The 19,755-nt window shown below is 50.6% G+C and overlaps 1 long non-coding RNA gene across 1 annotated transcript; it reads left to right on the top strand.

Moving 5' to 3' along the window:
• Positions 1–11,097: 11,097 nt before the first annotated feature.
• On the top strand, positions 11,098–17,641 carry LOC306660513. The gene is made up of 3 exons (XR_013763657.1): positions 11,098–11,216; positions 14,560–14,791; positions 17,499–17,641. It is a non-coding gene; the product is annotated as an uncharacterized lncRNA (long non-coding RNA).
• Positions 17,642–19,755: the final 2,114 nt, after the last annotated feature.

Raw genomic sequence — 19,755 nt, 5'->3', positions numbered from 1 at the left:
GAAGCCCCTCCCAGGGCACTGCCAGCTGCCCTGCTTTGGGAGCTGCTCTCCGGGTATTGGCCGCCTGGGTTCTCTGCCATGTCCAATCCCTGTCATTGAGACAAATACCCAAATCACAAGGCTCTAATGTATTTGTGAGACGGAAGGTGAAGACAGACTCTCCAGGATGACATGGAGGGAAGGGGCTGTGGCAATTCCTGGAGACAGAGGGATGCGATCAGCTGTATAACACAAGCGGGGCACGGTGGAGAAGTCCATTGGCGGGGACCCAGGCTGGAACAACGCCCACGTGTGAGGGACCAGGGTCCTTCCTGCTTCCCTGTGGTCCTTGATGGATGCCGGGTTTAAGCTGTGTTATGGCCAGATGGCCCAACACAGTGGTTCTCCAAACACCCTAGACCAGCAGCAGCTCTTGGGAATTTGTTAGAAATGCAAATTCTTGGGTCTTCCCAGAACCACTGAATCAAAAACCTCCAGGGTGGAGTTCAGCATCTGTGTTTTAACAAATCCCCAGGGGGTCTGTTGTCCTGTCCTCTGACGTCTGAGAAACCCTGGTCTCAAGGGATCCCAGAGCCAGCTTTAAAGATCTCAGTCCCAGAGACTGGGATCTCTGGATTGCCAGGGACTGCGGTTGGTCATCAGACACAGGAAGGTGCTGGAACCTCAGGACTTCAGCCAGGAGTCCAGGGTCCCCTGTAAATCGGGCTGTATTCGTGAGGTGAAGCTGTTGTAATGAAGAGACTCCAGTTCAGAGGGCAGCACCTGCCAGACACCTTGCCACTCCAGCTGCTCCCACCTATTTACCACTGTCTGTCTGCCGATCTTCCAGTCTACCTAATGGTGTTCCTTCTGTCTCAAGTGCTGCCCTTTCTTGTCACCCCTCCTGAGCAGCTAGGAGCGGTCAGGGCTCTCCCTGTTAATCTCTATCTCTGCCACCTGTTTCCTGTTCTGTGCTCCGACCTGGGCTGCATCTTTGATTACTAAACAGTGCAGGGGCCTGTTTATCCCCCTAGCTCTTACCTCGACCAGCTGTGCCAACATCAGCAGGGAGCCTGTTAGAAATGCAAATTCTCCAGTCCCCCCAGGCCCCCTGAGCTAGAGACTACTGGATGGGGTCCATTGGTCTGTTTTTCAAAAACCCTCTAAGTGATCCTGATGCAAGTAAAATCAAGAAATGGTTCTCTAAGGGTAGGATCTGGGCGTTTTCTTGTCTCTTTGGGCTGTTGGTGAAACTTTATGGGGTGCAGCTACTCCTCACTATGAGCCTACTCCCTGGGGAGCCGCATGGAGAAAGGGGGCAGGAAAGTGTGAATGTGGGGGTAGATGCAGCGTTGGGGGGTAGGCAGGGGACAGATCCCCAGGGAGCACATACAACACCCCACAGTGTTGGGAGGGGAGGACGAGAGGGGCCTGGCAGATAGCAGACCAAAAGACAGGGGAAGGCTGGTGCTTCCACAGCTTGCTGGAAACCCGGGACAGGCCCTCTCTCCTGGCCTCAGTTACTTCATCTGTAAAATGGGGTGAGAGCGAAGCTTCTTCCAGTGAACCAACAGGTGAAGAGTGAGACAGATAACAGTACATTTAACTGGACACCTACTATGTGCCAAGCTTGGGAGGAGCACTACACTCGCACTCCACAGGGTTTCATTTCCACACCTGCCCTTGAAGAACGAGTCTAGATTATTCCCCATCTGTAATTGGGAAACTGGTCAGAGCTCTTCAGTCACTTGCCTGGGGAGGTGGGGCATCAAAGCAGTGGCAGGCAGGGCTGGGTAGGGGCAAGGGGACATTGGTGTGTCACTCTTCCTGGCAACTGGCCATTTCTGCTCCTATATTGCTTCTCCCCGTGTAACAAGCCAGGACGGTGAGCAAGCCAGCTGCTGCGACCTTGTCCATCTGCACAGTAAGTGGGAAGTGTCTCTGCCGCCACAGGGCCTGGGTCCACCTGCTTCACACAGCAACCAAGTTGTCCTGCGCCAGGCCGCCTGGCTCTGCCTGGGAGAATGTGGCTCCCTGAACTTTGTGGCGTGTGGTAGCCTGTGGTCTGTTGCAATCACTGAGTACATAGACTGGGCAGGTCATAAAGAGAAGGGAGGCTGGGCAGGCCAAGGATGTGGCTGGTGAGGGCCTCTTGCTGGTGGAGACTGCGGGGTCCTGAGGTGCAGGGCGTCCTGTAGCAGGACAGAGCAAATGTGCTATCTTGGGTTTCTCTCCTTGTAAGGCCACGGATGCCCTCCTGGAGCCCCGCATCCTTGACTCCTAATCTAATCATTTCCCAAGGGCTCTCCCCTCCAAATGCCATTAGTGTAAAAATTTGGGGTTAAGTTTCCAACACATGAATCGTGAAGCCCAGGCTAAACCGCAGCAGGTGTGTGGAGAGGCAGGCAGGACTTCCGCCTTTGAATGTTCCACTGAAGAGCCATTCTCTGGCATCCATTCACACCTGCCATCCTCTGTGTGCTCAGTGACCTACTGTAAGAGCTGCTCACGTACCAACCTCTGCTCCTGTGCATACTCACACGTATATATGACTAACTGGGATGCAAAATCCTTGGGGCAGGTCCCACAGAGCAGTGGGGTATGGGGTGGGTGCAGAGGCTTCCAGGAAGAGGCCACACTGGTGTCTAAAAGCGCCCAACCTCCTCTCAGCTGTCCTCACTCTGCTTAAGCCTCCCGCACAGACCCTCCTCAGTACACAGCACCATCGACCGCAGAGGCCAAGCGCTTTCCCCAGGTCCTGCGGCGCCCACCCGTGCAGGGCGCTTGCTAGGTTCAACAGAGCCCATCAGAGGAACGTGTGGGTTTCAAACTCCACTCCCCTAACTTGGTTTTGCTTGGCTTGCAGGATTTCAAACAAGTTTGAACTTCCTATCAACAATTTACAAGTCAGAAGACGGTGTATTTAAAATACAGAATCCTTGTCTTCTTTAGAAAAGTGAAAAGTCCCTCCAACAATGGCTGGCACCTTGTGTTGAGTGGCTGGCGCTAAGCCTTCGTCTGGTCCATGACCCTCTTACCTGCGGCGCCATCTAGAAGCTGCCTGGGCCCTGGAGACACCGCTCTGGGTCTCTCTCACTGGGTCCTGTGGAATGTCCCTAGTAGTGACTCCTTTTGCTCCTGCTAATGAGAACTCATCAGAATGGAAGTGACAGTGACAATTCTAAGAGGCACACCCTTTATGAATACTGGGACTTATTACAAAAGGACATGGGGTCCCTTCCCTCACCTGACTGGGACACCTGCCTGGCATGTGATACCAGAGCACAAACATTGCTGCCAACTGTGCCGGATTCTGCCTCTCCCTGACATTCTGGGGGATGTAAGTGCTCAGTCCAGACCCTGCCCAGGCAGCACGGGCCAAGTAAAACTGGCCACCCCTGCGGAGGATGACCGGCATACCTGTGCTTGTTCAGCTCCCACCTGCCCTGACCGCTCTAGAGGCCCTTACTAAGATGGAATCTTGGAGGCTGAGCTCTGTTGTTTTTCTTTTCTGAGGTTCTGTGAGTTTATTTGTTTATTTATTTTCTGTGTCCCAGGTGTTTTTTTTTTTTTTTTTTTTTAATTCAAATCAAGCAGCAACTCCCAGTTCCCCAACCTCAGGGTTGGCTTGTGGCCAAGAGGAAAGAGGAGCTACCTGGGGTACTTCCTGCCCTTTCAGTTGAAAGTCACCCTGGAGGTAACGATGCCTGGCGGATGGGAGACTCCTAAGGGAAACAGTGTCCCCAGGGCCCTGCATGTCTCCAGACCAGAGTGGAAACTGGCTGCCCGTTGTGTCATGTAGTGGGGTCCTGTGTCTTGCTCCCTGTAGCAACCCAGGAAGGGAGGGAAAGCTGGGTGTTTCTCAGTCTTCCTGAAGGTTCCAACCCTGGTGTGGGACCAAAAAGGCAAGAGTGCAGAGAGCTGTAGCAGGCATGTCAGTCTGGATCTTGTTTAGCCTTTTTATTTCACAAGCAAAGCAACCAAGGCCTAGAGGGATTTAGACGTCTGCCTAAAGGGAACAGGGCTGGGCACAGTGGTTGTGTCTGCAGTCTGAGGCCTGGAGGTCTTCCCCAAGTCTGTACCTTGTATAAGACCCAGGGGCTGTTGCATATTTTTTGCCTGAGAGGAAGAGGACTGAGTCATGCACGACCAGGACATATCCCTCATGGCTGGTGTCAGGGGGGCTTCCAGAATTCAAAATGGCAGTGATTCATGGGAGAGCTTAAGTGTGATTCTTCCTATAAGCTGGAGTTTGAAGACTGAAGTTCTTGCCCTCAGAACAGATAGCGAAGCAAGTCAGTTCCAGAACTGGGCCACAGATACTCAGAGATGGCTAATGTGTACCACCGGGAGGGCTGACTCAGAGCAACGGGGAGGGCTGTCTAGGGCTCTGAGTTAGGAAGGATTCTGAGGCAATCTTTGTTCAGGGGGGAGCTAGCCTTTATTGATTAGTGAGCACATATGTCATTTTTAAATCTTGTTTAAAATTTCACTTTTCAAGCAAGGACACCAAGCCCTGGTTAAGCCTTTTGCCTAATGTCGGGGCAGAACTAGATCTAAGGACTCCCCAGGTGGGTGTTCTTTGACCAAGAACAGAGGTCCCCAAATTATGCCAGGCTCTGAGTTAGGTGAGGGGGCAGTTAGAAAGAGTGTTATGATACTAAAATCCTGCTACACGCTGCCTACCACGGTATTTCTAATCCTCATAAGAACACCAGGTGACCAGTATTTATGTTAGGGTCTGTCAGCTTGCTTTTGCAGATGACCTCAGTAGTTTCATGGGCGGTTCCCTGGGAGAGAACTCCTTGCAGTCACTCGGGGATGCAGGATCTGGTCTTGTAGTCCTGCCACCTCCCAGGCCCACCCTGTTCTGTGCTGATAGATGGGGGCGTGAGAGTGAGGAGTTCCTGGGTCGAACTAGCGCATCATCTCACCCCCAGCCATGCCTAACGGCGAGGGCTGTTGGGAGCTTGAGGTAGTTTTGTTGTTCCCATTTTAAAGAGGAACTTGCCTGAGGCTATCCAGCTGGCACGAGGCAGTACAGAACCCAAGTTGACTAGGGCTACCGTCACAAAGCGTCACCAACTGAGTGTCTGATGGCTCTGAGATGAGAGGTCAGCAGGGTTGGTTCCTTCTGAGAGTGCCAGGGGGTCTGTTCCAGACCTCTGCCCCCGGTTCTGGTGGCCTCAGACCTGCGGGTCTTCTCATCCTCTGTCTGTGCCCGTCTCTGTGTCCAGACTTCCTTTTTTTCAGTCCTATTGGATCAGATCCCACCCAAGTGACCTCATCTTAACTTGATCGTCTATCAGCAAAGGCCTTGTTTCCAAATAAGGTCATGCCCACTGGTCCTAGGGCTGGGACTCTGATATCTTTTGGGAGGCATGTAGTTCACCCCATAACAGAATCTGAACCCAGGTTTCTCTGGAGGTCATGGAAAGGATGTGACAAAGCTGCCTGTAGTGTGAGGGAGGCTCTGCAGACAGTGTGACATCCACGGCAGGGCACTGTGGAAAGATCAGGAGGCCTCCGTCTGGAGGAGCAGGCAGAGAGTTCTAGACCGAGGCATGATGGAAGGCTGTGTTCATGAGTTGTCACATGAGCACAAAAGGAATAACTTGTATTCCTTTTGAGATATCCCAGAATTCCGTGATGGCACTTCTTCCGAAGTCTAAATTGGCAAGGTCTGACTGCCCAGTTAGAGGCCAACAAGTAGGCACGGAGTACTGCTTTGTGACAGGCAATGTGCTATCCCCCGGGGACTCGGATGAGTAGAACAGAGCCCCGGCTCCTAGACGCTTCCAGCCCTGGCAAACACATGGTGATCCTACATGCGGAGAAAACTAACAGAGTTAGAAGACACACATACCCTGTGTCTGAAGGGGTAGCAGAGAGGGGAAGTCCGATGGTGGCCTGGTGCAGTCCTGCAAGGCTTCCGGGTAGAGAGGACTCTGCATTGGGATTTCACAGAGGGCTTGGCTATAGCGAGGGAGGGAAGGGCATTCTAAACAAGGGAACAGCAAATCCAGTCTCGCTCACACCAGGCTAGGGCTGAGGGATGGGTGAAACTTGAGAGGCAGCCTGTCTGCACTTCCGAGGACCTGAGCCACCAGCTGGCGGCTAGCCTCCTCTCACCGGTGATCAGATGGCATGTGAGGCTACTCAACTGGAGATGCATCAGGCTTGGTGACACTGTGCCATGTTCTGCAACACAGATCCTGGGGCCTTCAGGGACAGCAGAGGTGATGTACATGTCCCTGAATCTGGGACAGATGCCACAAGATGACTGTTAGGACAGAGGTTTGGGTGACTGAATGGAAACAGCACAGCTGGTGATGCTGTGTGTGCCCCAAATGGCACCTGGGAGGGCGGCCCTGCTCGGAGGCCAGTACCCAGCCTGTCTCCCTGCGGGGTCTGACTTGGCGATGAAAACTGCTGCAGTCCCCAGTTCACAGTTGTTAAGAGAAATGGCGTCCTCAGACACAGGGAGGGCGGCTGGCAGCATCCCCTTCAGTCCCACCTTGTGGGGAGCTGCTTTCTACCTTGGTGTCACCTCCTCCCCCATGGCCATCAGAAGGCAGGAAGGAACCACTGCAGGAGAGTTGCTGGGCTTCTACCCCACTGGGCAAGCCCTGCAGGCCTAGAGCGATGAGGCTGGGGTGGTTTCCTGAGCTGGACACCAGGGCCTAATCCCAGTCCTGGCCTGGCACCCATCCATCCACTGGGTGACCCAGGGCCCATCACGCCTCCCTGAATCTCCTCTTCTTCTCTAGGAAGTGGGAAGATGGCGTCTTTGGTGTGGATCAAAGGTTTTGATATTGTTTCAAGGCGAATGTTCTGCCTTTAGTGTTTTGGAAAATTTATAAGCTGTAAAATCTAGATTTTCCAAACAAACATAGTAATGGAGGGGTGACTAGGGTCAGCAATCCTTCTACCTGCATTATGGATTATGGGGTTCCCCCATGTCTCAGATCCTATCCCACTGTGCATTTGTTTAAAGATCTTTAATTATATGATCAAGAAGAGGGGCCAGGCAACTGGAAGACAGCTGCTGCCAATAAGGAGTCCTGGTCATGAGGATTTAGGACTGCCCACTGACAGTGGGTGCGCTGGAGTGCAGCTGCTATGAACCCTCCAGAACAGACTGGTTGCCAGCGGACGTCTCCACTCGGCCAGGAAGGGCTCCTGCATGATCACCTCCTCCCAGAAGGCCTCTGGATTTCCCCTGCCTGCCACACTTCTGCCTTTGCCATGTCATGGAGGGGTTTGCCGGTGTGTCTCTGGCTTTCCCAGAATGTGGTTGCCTCTGGCTTGGGGACCACATCCTTTCTGTGCTCCTAGATCCTGGCACACGGCCTGAAGGTAACAGGTGCTCAGGATCAAGTTTGATGAAAATCCTTGTCAGTCCCTACTGGGCGCTCAGCAGCATCAGGCACTGTGGGGGACACTGAGGGCTTGCCTGGTCATCACCCAAACATGTCCCCAGGAGGAGAACAGGGTGGCCAACAGGGCTGGGCAGTGTGGGCAGAGGGTGGGAGCATGAGAGACTGGGAAAGGGGATCTGGGGACTTGGAGAGGAGGCACCCTTGACCAGGCCTTGAAGGGTAGCCAGGTCTTGGCCAAGTGGTGGGGAGGACTAAGGACAGGGAATGGGATCAACTCATGCCTGGGGAGCCTCAACCTGTCCTCCCCACACTGACTTGCAGACAACACCATTTCCGTCTTCCAGATGAAGAAGCTTAGGCGTTGAGGGACTAGTTATTTTCCATAGTCATCCCCAGAGCTGGTTTTGAACTCAGGTCTGTGTAAGACCCAGGGCCAGGGGAGTGGCAGGGCCTGGCAGAGGCGGGAGTGGACATGGTCAGGGAGCAGCAGAGGGAACAGGCCAGGGACACACCAAAAGGCCTTCTCCCTCAGCCGTACTTGACCTGAGGGCTTCCAGGGCTCTGGGTCAGATCAGGAAACCCAGACTCAGAAGAGGGATGTGCTTTGCTGCTCTCCTGGGGATGGTTTAGGACAGGCACCAACAGAAAAGGGACATCTCCACCGTGCCAGCTCTGTGGGGGAAGAGTCTGCCCTGGCCTGCTCTCTGTGCTGCTCTGGGGATGCAGAGTTCTAATATCTAGGTGCTGGAAAGCTAGGACATCCACAGAGCAGGTGCCGTGAGGGTTATAGAAGCTATGAAGGGCAGTGCAAGGCCACCGAGGTGACCGGAAGGGCCAGGAGGAGAAGCAGTAGGATCAGATGCGCTCCTTAGAGGGAAGGCACTGGAGCGGGGGGGCGTGGTAGCAGGAGGCCGGCAAGGAGCCTGGCTGGAGTCCAGAGCCAGGGAGGTGGCAGGGAGGAGGCACATCTGGACAGAGGGGGGAGTTCACTAGGACCTGGTGGACTCTGCAGGTGTGGTGGGTCTCTAGACCTTAAGAAAGGCAGGGACTCTCTGGGGAGGGAAAGAGACCTGCCGTGGCAGAAGGCTGAATGATGTCCCTCCATAAGCCATGTCTACCTGGAGCCTCGTAGTGCACCCTTATTTGGAGTAAAAGTCATTGCAGATGAAATTAGGGTGAGAACTTCAAATTGAGATCATTCTGTTTAGACTGGGCCTTAAATCCAGTGACCAGTGTATAATAAGATTTGGAAAAGACCCAAGACACAGGTAAGAAGGCGTGAAGACAGAGGTCGAGGTTGGAGTAAGCCTAGGAACTGTGGGAGCCACCGGAAGCTGGAAGAGGTGAGGACAGATCCTCCCCTGAGCCTTTGGAGGGAAAGTGGCTCTGATGTTCGGAAGTCTCCAGAGCTGTGAGAGGAGACGTTTCTGTTGTTTTAAGCCAGCACGTTTGTGCTAGATTGTTGCGGTCGCCCCAGGAAACAAATACAACACTCAAGGAGAAACCTCAGCTCTCCTTGCTCTGATGGCGCCGACCCTCTGCTCGGATCCCATTTGAAAAGCTCTGCTCTGTTCTTGTTTTGCGATGCTCACCCCCCTTTGGCCCCCCATCTATATTAGAATAAGATTGAATTTTCTAGCTTGGGTTACTAAGCTTTCAGATCTGGAAACTGTGGCCATTTATCAACTGTCATGGGATGTCGTAAACAAGGGGCTTTAAAAACCATGTTTGCTTTTTAGGGTGATAATACTTGGAGGTGTAGCTGGGAGAGTTATACATAATGCATGCATTTTAATGGGCCGCGCACTACAGCCCTCTTTAGTTGGAATGATTCGTTTTAATGTTCAAAATAAATATTGGAGACAATTTGCCAACAAAGCTGATTTTCTCCGCCCGCCATTAACTTAATCTTTATACCTCAGCCTAATGACAGAGGGACTGGGGGGGCGGGAGGGGAGCTTTGTACTGCAAGTCAGTGGGGAGAAACAGTTGGTGTGGTTGCGAGCCACAGGGTGACCGCACGCACATCTCCGTCTGTGCAGGACTTTCCTGATGTATGCCCGACATCCTGGGTTAATTATTCTGAGGTTGGATCAATTGATATTGTCAATATTCAAATGCTTTTGATGGACCAAATTGTAATTTCATGCATTTTAATCTAAACATAGAGAAGTTTCCTGGTTTGTATGATAAATTACATGGCCACACTAGGTATGTCCTTTATAGGTGGGGAAACTGAGGCTCTGTGAGCCCAAGAACATTGCCCCAGGACACTGAGCTCCATGGGGGCTGAGTTCCAGGCTCTGCAGGCCATACATGTTCCTTTGTCTGCTTAGTTGTTTTTATCTTGGAGTGCATCTGTGATGATTTGGACATAAAGTGTCCCCCAAAGACTCATGTGTTGAAGACTGGGTCCTCAATGCAGCAAGGTTCAAAGGTGGGCTTTGGGGAAGTGGTTGAATCATGAGGGTTCTGACCTTATTGGTGGGTTCATCCATTGGGGGTCGAGTGAACTGCTGGGAGAAGGTAGAAGCTGCAGGTGGTGGGGCTGGGTTGGAGGAAGCATGTCACTAGGGGTGTGCCCTTGGAGAGGGACTGTATCTTATTCCTGGCCCCTTCCCAGAGCAATGGAGCCAGCCAACCATGGACTGAATCTCTGAAACTGAGCTAAAGTAAAGCTTCCCTCCACTAAGTTGTTCTTGTCAGGTATTTTGGTGATAGCGATGAAAAGCTTGTTATGCAGCACCCTTATGTGACTATCCCCTCTGCCCCAGCTTGTCCAGCTCCTGTCTGCTCTTGAGTCCTCAGCCACAGGGGCTTCTTGCTGCATCTTCCAAGGCAAAACCATAAGTCTGCCTCATTCTGACCCAGGCTTCCTGGGGGGATGGCACCCCAAGAAACGACCTGCAAACCTATTGTCCAGTCATGGCACTGTTGCCCACCCTACATCCATCTTAGCCACCTAGTACATGGAACCAGGGAAATTAGTCACTGCTAACTCATTTGAGATAAGCAATATATAATTGGAGTGAGTCATGGGTCGTGTTTCCTTGAAGCTTACTGAAGGTAGGACAGGGAGACAGAATGAACGTCCCTCCCTGTTTGGAGGCCAACATTTGACTTCACTTATTTATGTCCTTGTGAAGTTGCTGGAGTGTGGTGGAGGCCTGGTTATAAGCAGAGCGACTAGGGGAGGGACTTGCTGAATGAAGCTGATTTTAAACCCCAAAGTTACCTTGCCAAATGCTGTCTTAGTCTGTTTTTTTGTTTTGGTGTTGCTATAACAGAAAACCACAGACCAGGTGCTTTACAAAGAAAAATTGATTTCTCAGTTCTGGAGCTGCGAAGTCCAAGATGAAGGCATGCAGATCCAGCAAGGGCCTTCCTTCTGCTTCCTCCTTGGCTGAGGGAGGAAGGGCAAGAGAGCATGCGTGAGCAAGAGACCCCACTTGCTTTACAACAAGGTCCTGTCAGCATCACTAGCCACTCTAGGAGAATGTGATTCACCCATTCACGAGGGCAGAGCCTCCTGACCTGACCACCTCTTTTTAGGCCCTGCCTCCAACGCAGCTGCATTGAGGACCAAGTTTCCGATACATGGATTTCCAGAGGACAGGGGCCGAGGGCACTAAAGCACAAGGAACCGGAGCTGCTCTGTCCACCTGTCAGGTGCACCTCCTGCTGGCAGTGTTGGCAACCTCTTCCAGAGCTCCGAGGAAAGAACATGGACTTTGGGATGGTTTCCTCTTTCCTTTATTCATTTAATTACAATGGAATCCCGAAGTGTTAGGCGTTGTGCTAGGCATGGAGACAAATCCACCTAAAAATCCAGGTTCTGGTTTTTGGGAAAAAATGGTAAGATCTAGCTCCAGGACCCTCATTTATTTATTTATATTTTATTTTATTATTATTTTTCCCATGTTTTATCGGTATATTATTTTATTGTATATACCGATGGGATTTGTTGTTATATATTGGTACATGTATATCATGTATAATTTGGCCAATATCACTCCCCAGCACTTCCCCCCTCCCTCCCCAGCTCCCATCCCTTGGTCCCTTTCCTCTGCTGATCTCCCTTTGATTTTTAGGAGAACTTTCTTTTCCTTTTTCCTCTCTAGCTTCTGCATATGGGAGAAAACATCTAACCCTTAGCCTTCTGAGTTTGACTTATTTCTCTCACCATCATGGTCTCTAGTTCTATCCATTTTCCTGAAAATCATTTTCCTTTTGACTGAATAAAACTCCATTGAGTGTATATACCACATTTTCATTATCTATTCATCCATCGATGGACGATTGGCTGGTTCCATAGTTTTTGCATATTATGAATTGCTGCCATGAACACAGGTACATGTGTATCACTGTAGTAAGGTGACTAATTCTTCAGGGTAACTACTGAAAATGGGTCATATGGTGGTTCCATGCCTAGTCTTCTGAGGCGGTTCCATACTGATTTCTATAGTGGTTGAGCTAAGTTACAATACCACAAAAAAGTGTTCCTTTTTCTCCACATCCTCTCCAGCATTTATTATTATTTGAATTCTTGATGACTGCCATTCTGACTGGGGTGAGATGAAATCTCAGTGTAGTTTTGATTTGCATTTCCCTAATTGCTAATGATGCGGAACATTTTTCATGTGTTTGTTGGCCACTTCTTTTGAGAAGTGTCTGTTTAGTTCATTTACCCATTTATTAACTGGGTTATTAATTTTTTTTTTTTTTGCTATAAAGGTTTCTGAGCTCTATATAGTCTAGATATTAATCCTCTGTCAGAAGAGGAGCTAGCAAAGATTTCCTCCCTTTATCTGGGTTTTCTCTTCACATTCCTAATTGTTTCCCTTGTTGTGCAGAAGCTTTTTAATTTGATGCCGATCCATTTATTAACTCTTGGCATTATTTCCTGAGCTTTAGTGCTCCTATTGAGAAAGTCATTGCCTGTATCTAAAAGCTGGAGTGTTGACCCTATGTTTTCTTCTAGGAGTCGCATAGTTTCTGGTCTAATTCTGAAGTCTTTGATCAAGGTCCTGTTTTTTTTTTTTTTTTTTTTTCTTTGTGGCATTGAGCTTGTAGCTACCCTCCCCAGCTTCACCTTCTAGCCCATGTCACTTGTCTGTGCTGCCTGCTTGGTCCCAGCAGGCAACCTGGATTTGAGAACCTAGATTAATCTCTGCTCTCTGCTGAAACAGGGCTCTCAGTAGGTGCCAAAGAAATTCCTACTGTCTTTGTAGGAAACTAACTCCAGGTGGCTCTCCTTAAAAGGTCCCGGTAATCCAGCAAGTATTTCCACAGCTCCATTCAAATATTCCAGAGAGGATGGAGTCCCAGCCCCTGTCTCAGGGAGCTCAGATTAGGGAGAGAACCCACTGGGCCAGGACCAACTTGAGTGTCCCCACAGTGAGCACCTAACACCACAGGCCAGCAGCCTTGGTGAGCATGCAGACCAGCCTAGCCTTTTGGAAGGCCATTTGGCGTCATCCATCAAAATTTGGAAGGCCCAAATCGTCCTTTGGCTCAAGTATTCGAGGGCCACATTCCACAGATGTGTTTGCAAAAGCACATCAAGATGCAAAGAACGCTCAGCTGTCACATCACAGGGTTTTTGCTTGGTAGCAGCAGCTAGGAGCCATTGCCATGTCCATCAGAGGTGGTGCGTCTGTAAGAGGTGGTGCCCCATGCCCGGTGGCTGCAGGAGATGGAGCAGATGGCTTTGTGCTGATACAGACAGATTCAGAGATGCCTTTTCAGCAGAATAAAGCAAGGGAAAAAAGGACAGTTGAAAGTATCGCCTTCGCCATAGCCTCCTGGTGTGGAGCAGCTCTGCCACTTGCCAGCTGTGTGACAGGGGCAAGTCATGCAACCTCTCTGGTTACCTAGAGGACAAAATGAAGCGCATAATAGCATCTCATCCAGAGCTGTGGGTTTTCTTATGTGGAAACAGGAACACTTCGCTTCTGTGTCCAGCTAAACATAGCCAGCTTCTCTATCCAGGAGATGGCCCTTACTCTTACCATCTTTCCAGGACCGTTGTGCCCAGCCTGGCACCAGGGGCTCCTAGCACAGCGTTTTCGGCAGTGGCACAGCCTGTCAGAAATGCCCGCCCACACCACTGTCACTTGGCAAGAAATACCTGCCTTCTCACCCCCGGGCCTGTCCCGTTCCTCATACTCCCCCTGGATTTGATGCGCTTGCCTCTGGGTACCCCGAGAGCCGTGAGCCCTATGGTGCAGGCCCCTTCTCTCTTGGGTCCCCTCTGCTCACGCCTCTGTCACTCCTAGGGCCTCAGCTTCCCTCTCTCAACCCCCGAGACAGTTGAGAGGGTTCCTCCCACCTTGATTTCCCTGAAGGTGCCTATTATTCATGCCAGGCTCTGTATCCCCAGCCCCACAAGGTGACTGCTCTGGTCTTTTGCATGAGAGGACTGCCTGGGTCTTAACTCCTGCTCCTCTACTCTCAGCTCTGTGACCTGGGGCGAGTGGCCTCACCTCTCTGGGCCTCATGTCCTATTCTGTGCAATGGGGAGACTAACAGCTCCCGCATGGCACGGCTTCAGTGGAGGTCACATAGTCCATTGGCTAGGGCAAGAGTTACCTATCCTCCCACCATCTGACCCATTATCCCACTCCTCAGCATATACCCACAGGACTTGAAATCAGCATGCTGCAGTGATGTGGTCACATCCATGTTCATAGCAGCTATTGGAACCAAACTAGGTGCCCTTCAACAAATGAATGGTTAAAGAAAATGAAGATATACACAAGGGAATATTACTCAGCCATAAAAAAGAATGAAATGATGGCATTTGCTGGTAAATGGATGGAGCTGGAGACTATCATGCTAAGTGAAATAAGTCAATCCCCCAAAACCAAAGGCCAGAAAGTTCTCTATGATATGTGGATGCTAATGCACAATGGGAGGGGGGAGGGGAGAATAGAAGTTCATTGGATTAGTTAAAGGGGAATGAAGGGAAGGGAGGGAGCTGGGAATAGGAAAGACAGTAGAATGAATCAGACCTAACTCTCCTGTGCTTACGTATGAATGTGAGCAGAGTAACTCCACATCATGTCCAACCACCAGAATGGGAAGTTATACTCCATGTATGTTTATGTCAAAATACACTCTACTGTCACGTAAATCTAAAGAGAACAAATAAAACATTCTTAAAGAAGTGTTACCGGCCCTCACATATTGTTATTAGGATCGTTGCAGCTACCTGGTCTCCCTGGGCCACAGAATGCACGAGAGAGTGGGGCGTCCTGACCAGGAGGTTCGGCAGATGCGTGAATTTGCCAGCTGTCCTGCCCCTCCCTCTGCTGGAGGCTGTTGAGCAGCAGGTTGGAGGATAAAGTCTGCTCGACTGGGATTTCCCAAGAGGGCTGGAGAGCCCAGTGGGAAGAGGGTGCTCCTCCCTTGTGGCTGGCTCTGGAGAGGTGAGTGGCAGCCGGCAATTGGACAGCAGCGGCTCCTGTTTACCCCAAGGGACCTGCATGTGGGACCGTGTTTCTGCTCTGCCTTTCTCCCTGGGATCCTGGAGGACTAGAGGCTCCTGGGTCCCTACTGTCAGGGGAGTAGCTGCAGGAGGGAGCTGGGGCTCCACTTCCTCTGTGGCCACCTCATGCCTGGTAATGCCTGGGATAGCCCCGTGCCAGTCATGGGGGCAGTGGGGAGCTGACCTGGGCCCAGGAAACTTCTGCCCCAGACCCCACTTGCTGTGTGACCTCAGTCTTAGCACCTTACCTCTCTGAACCTGTTTCCTTCGTTGAGAAGTTAGGGGCTTGGACTCCAGATCTAAGAAACTATGAAAATCCTTCTCTGCCTTTTCACTAGGAAAAGAAAACAGAGACTTTCAATCAGGTTGTTGTGGCGATGGTGATGGCAATGGTGTGTGTGTGTGTGTGTGTGTGTGTTCTTAGAATGCCATCCTCCCCCTTTCTGCCCACCTTCCTGGCTCACAATAGGTCTTCCCCTTCCAGGAAGGCTTCCCTGACTACCCACCCTGGCTGGGGTAGACCAAGTCTCACTAGCCCAGCACAGAGCCTGGTCCGAGGGGCCTCACTCAGGAATGTCTGAAGTGCCCTCAGGTGAGACAACTAGACCTCAGGTCAGGGCAATTTCCCGGGGAGCAGATGCCTGCGTTCAGGGACTGTGAGGCAAGTCCCCAGGAGATCCAGTGAGCTCTTGCCTCTCATTTCTCAGGCCTGATGTTGCGTGGGGGCCTTGTGGGTGGCCTTTGGGTCTCCGGATGAGCCTGGCTCCCTTCTTGAGGCCCAGGCGGGCAGCTGGCAGGCCCCTCTGATCCCCCTTTCATTCCTGTCTCTCTGAACAGCCGACCCCCAGGCCTCTCCTCCTAGAACTTCACAGAAGCAGCTCGGCAGGAAACAGGAGTAGCTGTGACCCCTCTGGTCTCTTTAACACTTTCAAAGGGAGGAATACCCTAACGGGAGTGTCTTCTGGCAGATTTGCATTTTAAAAATCCCAGTCGCATTCTCTGTGGCTTCAAGGTGGAAGCCCAGGCTCAGGGCGACAAGGATAGAGGATCCACAGGGGGAGAGACTTGGGTTCCGACGGTTCTGATCATTCCTCTCTGGGCTGAGGGTCACTGCCCACCAGCTGCCACCAGGCAGCCTCAGCTGGACTCTCCATCCCCTCTCCCCTCCCGGTTCAGCCTCTGCCACGTCTCTGCACTTCACACAGCACATTCCTGCCTCTGGTTTTGGGGTCCTTGGAGGAACCTCCCCGGTAATCTAAGTGGGTAACCTGAGTTGGTTCCCAGTGTGGAGACCTTAAGATGTGGTGGGATGTGTAAGAGGTAGGACCTAGTGGGAGTCATTAGACCATTGGGAATGTGCCTTCTGAAGAGATTAAGGTGATTTTCTTGGGACCCTGGTTAGTTCTTAAGAGAGTTAGAGGAGATGTGGCCCTTCCCTACTTTCTGGCTTCCTGTCTCACCAGGCCATCTTTCCTTGCACACTTTTCTGCCATGATGTCATCTGTCATGTGACACAGACAGGGAGAACCTCACCAGAGTCCAGAGATGTTGGCACTATGCCTTTAAACCTTCAAACTGTGAGCTAAATAAATTTCTTTATAAAGTACCCAGCCTCAGGTATTTTGTTATAGCAACAAAAATGGAACTGATACAGAGGGCATCTTTCCATTCTTTGCCCTACAAGGTCATCTCCAGAGTCCAGGTTCAGGAACATACAAAGGTTTGGTGACTGGATCTGGGTTTCAGCTTAGCTCTGTAGGTATTAGCTGGGGAACTTGGGTAACTTCCTTCTCACCCTTCTTGGACCTTGGGTTCCCCAGCTGGAAAGGGGGATGAAAGCACCCATCTCAGAGAGCAGCAGCAGAAATGGTGAACCGAGGTGTGTGGCCCTGACCCATCACTCTTCATGACAGAAAGTGAGGGTAAGAATTAGAAACATGTATAGCAACTTGACATTACTATGACATTTTAGCTCGTTGTACAAAAGCATCTGCACTAGATTGGAAAATAAATGGATTGGAAATGAAAACAACGACAACAACAAAAATTGGTCCTTTCACACCGAGAAATGAGAAGCCTTGTCTTGGCATGGAAGAAGCTTCAAGAAACAGTGGTTCTTCCCATGCATCTATCGCAGATTAACCCATACTCAGGATGCTGAGGAGCTCAAGTTGGCTTTTGGCTGTGACTCCTTGATTATTGAGCCTTGTGGAAGTCCAGGAGAGAGGAAAGGCATGACCCCCCAATTCCTTCAGAGGGTGGGTAGAGGCAGGTTTACTCAATTAAACTCAGGTAATTACACCCAACATTATATTTGGGGGAGTGGGAGGGGCCAGGAGATGCCCCGCCCTCCACTTCCAGCCCTTGCCCTGGCTTGGTCCTTGCCTTCATTGTTTTTGTTGGCAATTGCAAGATTTCCTTGACATCTGTCCTTCATCTTCCCCAAATTCAAAGTCAGGAGTTTGCTTCCCCCCAACTCCGCTCCCAATCTAATTTCCTTTTATTATGAAAACCAGGAAAATGACAAGTAATTGCTTGAAGATGTTAGAAAGATCGCATTTTGTTTTGCAACTATCAGCTTAAAAATAATGTTTAAGAGATTATGAATGGGTGATTAACTATTTTTTCCATTACTTCTCTCTCAAAAGCCGAACCACAATGATGGTGATGTGCATAGTAAAATGGAGACTTGACTATCTAAAACCAGGCCAGAAAATACAGACACCTGCTTTACAAGGAGTCACAGCCCTTTTGGGGAGACGTCGTTACTCTCAGGTCTTGGGGGAGACGGAGCCAGGTAAGGTGGTGGAAGTTGCTAAAGACAGCTTGGTCTCCGGTGCTGATTGCTCTGCACGGCCCCCTCCCTCCCCATCCTTATGGGACTGCACTAAAACTCCCTATTTACTGCCTTTCCTGAGTCAGTTTGTTTTGGGTGAAAACAGTCTCTGATGCGGCTCTATTGCACCATTTCAGTGGATGTTTATCATTTAAAAGGAACAATTTTAATACCTACATTTGCCGTACAGTATGAGCCATAAATGTGATTTAGGCTTCCCTGTATAATAGACTCTACAGGCGATTGCGTAGGCTCCAGAGTGTTCCTCCAAGTGGTGGCCATGAAAACGAACAGGCTTTTCCTTCTTTTATGAAAGTTTTCCTTTCTAATGCCCCCTGAAATTCATTAAATGAAAACTGAGCTGATGGCTGAGTTGCACATCTGCCCTGTGGGGTGTTCGTAGTTCCCAAGGAATGTCTTGGGAAAGGCAGTAGTGTGGCAAGGATGTTTAGGGGCTGGCTGTCTCCTCTGCTTCTCTGGGGCCCCGATTCCTCATCTGTAGTGGCGGGTGTGGGTGGTGGTCTAACACCTCTCCTAATCAGTGCTGCTCAGAGTCAGGTTTGTGGGCTGGTGGTAGCGGCATTGCCCGAGAACTTGCCAGAGATGCAGATTCCTTGACTTTTCCTAGATCAGCTAAATCAGAATCTCCTGGGCTGGGGACCAGCAGTCTGAGTCACAAGTCGCACAGGCAATAATGATGCATGTCTGGGAAGCTCTGACTCTCTGGGAGCAGCGCTGGGGGCCTGTCAAGGGTCAGCATGAATTGCTCAAAGAGCCCACGAGCTCCCTCACCCCAGTGACTTCTGGTCCTGGGAGCCCAGCAAGTATTCAGGACCCATGTTGGCATATGACAAAAATAGTGGGTCTGGTCTTGGACCCCACAAACTCAGGTTGAATATTAACAGTCTGGGGTGTCCCCTCGTGGGACAGCAAGGAAGATGGTGACAAGGTGGAAGAGAAGAAGGCTGTCTTGCTCATTTAGAATGATCGACGGACATTCATGTGTACCAAAGTTCTTTCCTGCACACCATAAAGCCCCTTTGTCTGTGGAGGGGAAGGTGAAGGAGAACAAAAGATGCTCTTGGATAGATAGAGACCTGGAGACCCTTCCAGTTACTGGAGGGCTGGACAGAGGGTGATGAATGATGGCCACACAGTCCGAGAGTGAGGTGCTAGATGTCCCAGGGGAAAGGAGGTGTGCGTGAGGGAGCGTGGCCTGCGACAGCAGTGCGGCCGAAGCTCTGGACTCTGATCCCATTTGCCACAGAGGCTGTTTCTCTAGTGGGAAGGTCCTGTTTGATCCTGACCCTCCAGTTCCTGTCCTTTCTGTTTTAGCCTACAAGTGACCCTCTTGTGGTCCCTCTGCCCCCAGTTAGCTGGAGAATGGAGAAAAGCCCTTCTACATGGAGATGCTGCTTCCTGCTGAGAAATGCCTCCATTTGGGGGAAAAATGGGATTAATTTCTAGCGGAAGCAGCAGTGGCTGAATGTGCGGCTTTCAAATTGTTGACTATGATATTAAGTAACAAGCAGACTCCTGTCCAATGGATGTTATTAAAATTAACTGTTTTAGCACTACATTTAGAATCAAAACCAATCTGTCACTCCTAAATTGGTTTCTTTCAACTGCTATTTGCGGGTAAAATGAACAGTTTTAACAATTACATCTCCAGTGCAAATCATAAACTTGATTTACAGGAAAACACTTAATTTACTGCATTTGACTGTGCACCAGAGCTGCCAATTATCTGACGGTAAATTTCCCTGTGTGGTTCTTGGCTTCTTAAGCATTGGCCTTGGCCCCATGCAGTCTACTCACCTGTGGGCCTAAGGCCCCACCAGGGGCAGAAGACCCTGATTAGGGCTTTTGTCTGGGAAGAGTGCAGTCTTCAAAAGCAGACAAACCTCCATGTGGAGCTGGGTGCTTGAGGACCCTCTGTTCCATGCTATTTCAAGTTGCTAAATAGTGGGTGGAATAGCACCACTGTTGAAGCCAATTGGAGCGAGTCATCAAGGAGAGAGTCATGGAACGATGAAGCAGGGAGACCCTTAGAGAAGGTAAGCCATTTT

This window comes from Sciurus vulgaris (genome assembly GCF_902686455.1).
Source record: "Sciurus vulgaris genome assembly, chromosome: 4".
Taxonomy (NCBI): domain Eukaryota; kingdom Metazoa; phylum Chordata; class Mammalia; order Rodentia; family Sciuridae; genus Sciurus; species Sciurus vulgaris.
Note: the sequence above shows the minus strand (reverse complement) of the source record. Positions and strands in the feature narration are given on the sequence as shown.